Raw genomic sequence first — 8311 nt, 5'->3', positions numbered from 1 at the left:
GGAGACCAGGATAAGTACTTGGCTCCTGCCATCAGCAGCGCGGTGCGCCGGCCACAGCGCATCGGCCGTGGCAGCCATTGGAGGGTGAACCAATGGCAAAGGAAGACCTTTCTCTCTGTCTCTCTTTCTCACTGTCCACTCTGCCTGGCAAAAAAAAAAAAGTTGGGGGGTCATTTTTTTTTTTTTTGACAGGCAGAGTGGACAGTGAGAGAGAGAGACAGAAAGAAAGGTCTTCCTTTGCCATTGATTGACCCTCCAATGGCCGCCGCGGCAGATGCGCTGCGGCCGGCGCACCGTGCTGCTGATGGCAGGAGCCAACTACTTATCCTGGTCTCCCATGGGGTGCAGGGCCCAAGCACGTGGGCCATCCTCCACTGCACTCCCAGGCCACAGCAGAGAGCTGGCCTGGAAGAGGGGCAACTGGGACAGAATCCGGCACCCCGACCGGGACTGGAACCTGGTGTGCCGGCACCACAAGGTGGAGGATTAGCCTAGTGAGCCGTGGCGCCGGCCTCCCCAACTTCTTAATTTTTCCCCTTACATATTCAAGTCTAATAATAAGACTTATTTGAATGGCAGGTTTTAATGGCTATGGTTAATTCCTTAGTCTCTTAGTTTTCTATGTGGAAATCTTACCCTCCTCAGGGATGGTATGGGGAGACAGGGGCCTTTGGGAAGTGCTTAGGTCATGAAGCAAGAGCCCTCATGAAATGGATTAGTGCCCTGATCAAAGAGGCCGCAGAGGGTCTGTCCCTTCTTCCATGGGAAGAAGGGTCCTTCTATGGCCCAGATGGTTAGCCATTGCAGGAAGGAAACAGCTGGTGACTTGCACATGAATTTCTCAGCCTCTAGAACTGTAAAAAACAGATTTCAGTCATTTATATGCTATGCATTCTAAGGTATTTTGTTACAGCAGCCCTAGCAGACCAATACAGTTGGGTTTTCTGCAGTAAAGATCTGTCACAAAATTCTGATGGGCTTAACAAAAAACTATTTCTCATCCTCATTGTACGCAGTTCAGCAGGAAACTACTGCAAGTAGTTACTTTGGGAATTGGTTGGTGACAGATTTAGCTGGTTCCATCCCAAGCATGTGGTGCATGTGGTCTCAGACCATGGAAGCAGAGGGAGAATAAAGACTGTACACTGCCACAGGCCAGAAGTGATGCTTGTCACCTCCCTCTCATTTCATTTTCCAGAGGACTGGGAAATAGACAAGAAATTAGAATCTTTAAAAAGCTTTACTTTCTCTGCCAAATTCACACATATATACAAGGTTTACAAATATGTACAAGGTTTACCATTACGTTTTATCACAGTGACATTTGAATTCTTACCCAGAGTATAGGCATGACCCACTTCCACCCCACCATACAGAGGGCATATTTCAAATTCACCAAGGATGAAAAAGATAAGAGATTTGGAACAAAATGATCAATCCAATTTTATAGGAGGCTAATGTTTTTTTATTCAACACACACACACACACACACACGTAAAGTAACAACTAAATACAACAGATACAAATTTTACATACTAATGCATCGGATTCTTCAAATCTTATCCCCAGATTTTTTTTTTTTTTTTTGACAGGCAGAGTGGACAGTGAGAGAGAGAGACAGAGAGAAAGGTCTTCCTTTGCCATTGGTTGACCCTCCAATGGCCGCTGCGGCCGGCACGCTGCGGCCCGCGCACCGCGCTGATCCGATGGCAGGAGCCAGGATCCAGGTGCTTTTCCTGGTCTCCCATGGGGTGCAGGGCCCAAGCACTTAGGCCATCCTCCACTGCACTTCCAGGCCACAGCAGAGGGCTGGCCTGGAAGAGGGGCAACCGGGACAGAATCTGGCGCCCCGACCGGGACTAGAACCCGGTTTGCCGGCGCCGCTAGGCGGAGGATTAGCCTAGTGAGCCACGGCGCCGGCTCCCAGATTTTCAAACATGTTTCCTCTCTGCCTGACATATTCACCACAAACATATCCCCCTCCCTTCAAGCCCTAGACTTGTTAAATTATCCTCTCCTTTAAGGTCCTGCTTGGACAGAATTTCTTCTGAGAAATCTTAAAACAATCCACCTTCCCTTAACCTAGCTCTCCTATGTGCTCTCACTTTTTCCCCAATAATAACACAATAATACACATTTATTGTGTATTTACTGTTTGCCAAGTACTTTTTTGAGGACGTTAGTTAATGCTTACAATATACCAAAGAAATGGTGCCTTTGTCTGAGTTCCCTAAAAAATCAAGCTTGAGTCAAAATGCTAGCCCTCTATTATGTGAGCATTCCCAAAGAGGCATAGCGGGCCTGGGTCAGGGGTGGGTAAGCAGCAGGTGGAGAGGAGAAGAGTGCAACATGCCAAGGAAGAAGTGTAACGTACATAAGGGACTGAGATACAGAGCTGGCCATAGCTTTATAAAAACCTATATGTTCACAGGAAATCACAAAATTCATCCATTTGTTAATTTCACCCCTTTGTTAAAAACTCAAGAGTTCTGTTTGCTTGGGGTATCACCAGATAAGCAGCCTTAAATCAGATTTGCTCAAAGTAAAGTCTTCTTTACTTGTGATAGCTAAATAAGACAGTTGGATGGTATAGTTCCCTACAGAAACTGCCACCTCGAGATGCAGTTTGCCAGGGCTTTTATAGCAAGGGTTACGGGAGTGCCCAAAATGGAGAAAAGAGGGAGTAGGAGGACACTTCCTGCTCAAGCAACACACATCTTCAGACATTATAAATTCAAACCTCTGACTCAGATTGGTTTCTTGGGCTTTCCTTGTTTGTGGTGGTCTGGCCCTCTCTGAGAAAAAGGTTGCAAGATAAGCGTTCCTGAAACATCCTCTGGAAAACAAGCTCAGGCAAGTCAACTGATTCTCTGCCTGTGTTCCTGTGCTCTCTCTTGCCCAAACCCTGCACTCGGTTACCTCACCTCTAATTAAACACAGCAACCAACTAGCAGCCTCAGGTTTGCAGAGATGGCAGCAGCCTGTTCTATGTGCAAGAAGAGTACAAGATGTTTCAAGGGGACTGCTCCTTGAAAGGAAGGTGAGGCCAGAGATCTGGGGTGGGGCAGGAACTAAAACCAAAAGGATTTCTCTTAGGTAGTTGTAATTACCTCTAGTTTTCAGGTGATTTCAAACAAGATTACACAGTTAGAAAGTAACATAATCATTCATATTTCTTTTTTGGGAGGATTCATTTGTCTATTCAAATGTGTTGTCCACTTCTTCACTGGGTTAGTTTTTTCATTGTTCAGATTTTTTATATTCCGTATATTAAACCTTTGTCAGATGAATAATCTGTAAATGTTTTCTCTTTCTACAGGTTGCCTGTTTAGTTGAGTGCTTCCTTTGCTGTGTAGAAAGTTTTCAGTCTGATCCAATCCCATTTGTCTATTTTTAATTCTATTTCCTGTATCATTGGGGTCTGATCCAAAAAATACTTGCCAATTCTGATGTCATGAGAATTTTCCCTGTTTTTTCCTAGTAGTTTTGACATAGGCAAGCAGGTAGTTAGCAAGAAGGAGCTGAGATATATGCACATCTGCCTACACAGTACAAATCCCCTCCCTGCCACATTCATGCAATGGAGAACCACAACTTCCGCTATGCCAGCCAGAGCCAATACTGGCCAAAAATACTCCACATGGCTGCAGCTGTGACCCCACAGTAATATTTAGCTGATTATAATTTCATTATAATAAAATTATCATGGCTGACACTCCTACTTTCGTCATGCAACTGATGTGATGGCACTTCCAAGATTTCCAAAAAAAAAAAAAAAAAAAGAGCAAAGAAACTGGTGATAATCAAGCCCCACACCAAACTCTTCTCTGTATGAATTTTCACTTAAACCTCAGCCCAGAGGCCACACTACATGCCTCCAGATAATATAAGGAGTGGCACCAAACTTGTTCAGTGTAGTTCACTTTTGAATAGGCCCTGACTCCCTCTTGAGTATGTACTTTCATTTTGTGTGCAAATAAATCTTGTTTCCCTACTAACATTTTCTTATGTCTTGTCCTTGAATTCTTTCTTGCATAACAGACAAGAAACTGGACCCACCCATCTGACAAGTTTCATAGTTTCAAGTCTCACACTTAGAGCTTTGATCCATTTGAGTTTATATTTTTTTAGGGGGTAAGAGGCAGGGATCTTATTTCAAGCTTTTAGAAATGGCCAACCAATACATGAAAAAATAATGTTCAACATTACAAAACACATGAGATTATCATCTCATTCCAGTTAGAATGGATATTATCAAAAAGAAAAATTAATAAATGCTGGCAAGAATGTAGAGAAAGAGAACTCTTAGATACTCTGCGTGGAAATGCAAATGCATATGGTCACTTGGAAAATGAAAAAAAACCTAAAAATAGATCTATCATATGACCCAGCTATCCCTCTTCTAAATGTGCACCCAAAGGAAATAAAGGCAGCATATGAAAGAGATATCTATACCCCTATGTTCATTGAGGCACTGTCCACAATAGGCAAGAAAGAAATGGAATCAACTAGATGTCCATCAATGGACGAATGGATAAAGAAAATGTGTTAACATATAAAATGGGATATTATTCTGCCTTTAAAAATAATGAAATTCTCTCATTTGCAGCAAAAAGAATAGAACTGTAGATAATTATATTAAGTCAGACACAGGAAAACAAATATCACACATTCTAGCTTCTATGTCACAATTAGATTAATAACAATGATCTTTTTATATATTGATCTAAATTTAAGATGGTGATCACCAGGATTGAGTATTGTAGAGCAGCAGGTTAAGATGCCACTTGAGATGCCCACGTTCCGTATTGGAGTATTGGTTTGAGTCCCAGATCCTCCACTGCTGAGCCAGCTGACTGCTAATGCTCCTGGAAAAGCCGTGGATGATGGCCAAGTAGTTGGGTCCCTGCCACCCATGTGAGAGACCTGGATAGAGTTCTGAGCTCCTGGCTTTGGCCTGGCTCAGGCCTGGCTGTTGTGGCCACTTGGGAGTGAACCAACAAATGGAAAACCTCTCTGCCTCTCTCTCTCTCTCCCTCTCCTTCTTCTTCTCCCCCTCCACCTCCTCTTCCCCTTCTTCCTCTTTCTCTCCCTCTATATGTCTCTGTGTTACTCTGCCTTTCAAATAAATGAATAAATCTTTAAGAAAAAATTGTGACTAATAGAAATTGAGAAGTGTGGAGGAAGCAGATGGGAGGACGATGGATAATGGGAACCAAAGCACAATATGGTTGTGGTATTTTTGCAGCACAATGGGGTGACTATGACTCATGATGATGTATCATGTTTTATATAAAGAACTGGAACAGAGGCACTGGTGGGCTTCAAAGACAATGAAAAAATAAGGAAACAGAACTCCTGGTAGTCTGTTATGGTTGATTTATGCTGTGTATATTTGTTGAAATGTTGTACTGTATCCCTTAAAATAGGCAAGCACTATGTGTTAATGAAAAATATTTTTAAAATAAATGAAAGTGACCTAAACAGGATGTAAAACTCAGAATGCTGACTCTAAAACATGCAAGTCAACTACTACACTGCCATAGAGTGCACACTCCATGAAAGCAAAAACAGCTTTCTCCCTAGCAGCCGTGACAAACAGAGCCTGACACATGAACAAGTTTTATATAACTGGTTTTTCTTTAAAAGGCCAAATAAATTAATATTTAACAGAGATAACAATTTATAGAGTTAATCTGGAAAGTTCTATGGCAGAAGTGACATCTGAACTATATCTTCCAAAGAAAAATCTGACACAAAGGCCATATTTGGAGACTGTGCTTTTGAGTGGAGGATTAAAATAAGTGAGTTTCAGGAAATAAGACTTTAAAAGTATATTTATTTTGTATCAAATTTTGTAAACTTGCCATCTTCAAGGTGTGAACACAATGCCTCAGTTGAAGAGAAGTCAACAACAGTGTTCATTCCAGAGGAAAGCGCCTGAAACCATGTCCACAGCCAAGGGAGCAGGAGCATGCCCCAGAAAATCTCCAAATCATGGCTCACCTAATTCATGTTGTACTCTGCACTCCAGGAACCCATAATCATTCATTCTTTTCTAGCCAAAAGTTCTGTTCTTTTGTTACTCAAGTTTCTATGGCTTAAGATGAAGCTACGTTCTTGTGTTCTATCAAGGGAAATAGAAAACATCTGTTTGACATTCTCTCTATAACAAGCTTCACACACTTAAGGCAGTTATTTAAATATTTTCATGATATTTGATCATTAACATAGCACACATGATAAGAGATACCATAGGAAAATTATAGAAAGAACAAATGATAATATTGGCTCTAGAAAGATAATCATTCTCATACTCACACAGAAATTGGAAAAAACTATAAAGAAACAAATTATGTTCTTTATAGTATAATTTCTGTTTATAATGTTTTCCTTGTGATACATAATGCATTGCATTTATGATAAATGAAGTCCCTCTGGAAATGATTATATTTTACATGGGAAAAAATTGCTGAAATATATTTTTAGTCAGCAACATAAACATAACAAAGAAATCCACAAGAATTCCATAATGTTTCAATTTCCATTTGCAATTACAATTAATATCTTTGTATATCAATAGAAGTAATAGAAATAGAATAACCACAAATTATTTTTAGCCACTTCTTATCCTACACTTCTCTTGAAGACAAGCATCATTTTTACTTTAGAAACTATCTACTGACTCTTATGCTCCTATGGTATCCCTTTATCATACTCCTTTGGATGCTTAATCCTATCCACCCAACCATTAAATGTCAGAATCTCATACACACAAAGATCAATCGTAAGAGTTCTCCTTGTTTCATCCTGCACTGCCTCATTAGAAGATTTCACTCAGGTGACAAATATATTTACAACTGCTTCAAGGCTTCTCCTCTGAAGTCTACATCTATGTTCCTGTTGACTAGCGTGATATTTCAATTTAAATGCCTACATGGCACCTACAACTCAACATATCAAAAATCAAATTTATGATGCATGGACTCCTCATCTGAACCTAGTATGAAGTTCTCCTTCTTCTTATGTCATTCTCTTTTACTCCCTATATCTAATCCAATATACTCTAAGCCCTATAAGTATTATCTCCTAAATATTTCTAACCCATCAACTTCCATCCTTCACCACCAAACTAATCAAAGATACTCCAGCAGAATATGGAGTGGGACTTTCTTCATGCCCAAGAGTAATCAATAGCTATACACAGGAAACAGAAAGTACCTCTCCCAAGCCAGTGTGAGAGAGATCGTAAGACCAACATCTTGTTCTCTGGTAGATGCCTACTTATACAAAGCTCTTGTGGATTCTCCCACTCTGCGTATTTGAGTAGGAGGAGACAACAGGAGGGCAACGGCAGGGCTAAGACACAGATGGCAGTGGAATAGTAAAATCATCTTGGAAAATCAATATTGTGTGCCAAGTGGATGTCCCAGCATTTCTGATGAGAACATCAAGCACAGGAACCTCCAGATTGACTGTCAAGGGCAGAAGCTAAGTGGGAACTGAAAGAGATAACAGAATACAGCCAAGTTCATTATCAGAAGCCATAATTTAGCTATGTTTCATACCTGAGTCACCATGGTCTAGTCAGTATTAGTCCATAAAAAAGCTATGGCATATAGGCTGTCTCCTGCTGTGGTACCTGCATCCCATTTGGGTGCCAAATCGTGTCCTGTCTGCTTCTCTTCCAATCCAGCTCTCTGCTATGCCTTGGAAGGCAGTAGAAGATGGCCCAAGTCCTTGGGCCCCTGCACCCATGTGGGAGTCCCAGAAGAAGCTCCTGGTTCCTGGCTTCAGATAGGCCCAGCTCCTGCTGTTGCGGCCATTTGGGGAGTGAACCAGCAGGTGGAAGACCTTTTTTTCTAACTCTCCCTCTCTCTGTCTGTAACTCTCTCTCTCAGATAAATAAACAAAACCTTAAAAAAAAAAAAAAGCAGAGACCAGAAGTTCAAGGATTACAAAAAAGCAAAGTAAAGAAGAAACACTACTTCCCCTTCCTTCTTCAATATCTCACCAGACAGGCCTGTTTCAAGAGCAGACAATGATATTCTAGTACCCACTGCTAGGTGAGTCCAAAGACTAACTTAGAAACACTTGTTGCATGAACAAATGCTAGTAGTATCATAATTCAAGATTTCTTTATTAAACAAAGCTCTGTATTCCATGGTTCCCAACAGTGATAGACCACACCAACTTAATTCAGTAGGCACTTGCCTGCTTCCATCTACATCATTTAATTAGATCTCTCAGTGTACTCTTGCAAGTGAAAAAGTGATTTTGCATTTTTTACACTACTAGCTGATGTTAACAT

Source organism: Oryctolagus cuniculus, chromosome 5, assembly GCF_964237555.1.
Source record: "Oryctolagus cuniculus chromosome 5, mOryCun1.1, whole genome shotgun sequence".
In the NCBI taxonomy this organism is placed as follows: domain Eukaryota; kingdom Metazoa; phylum Chordata; class Mammalia; order Lagomorpha; family Leporidae; genus Oryctolagus; species Oryctolagus cuniculus.
This window is presented reverse-complemented; position numbering follows the sequence as displayed.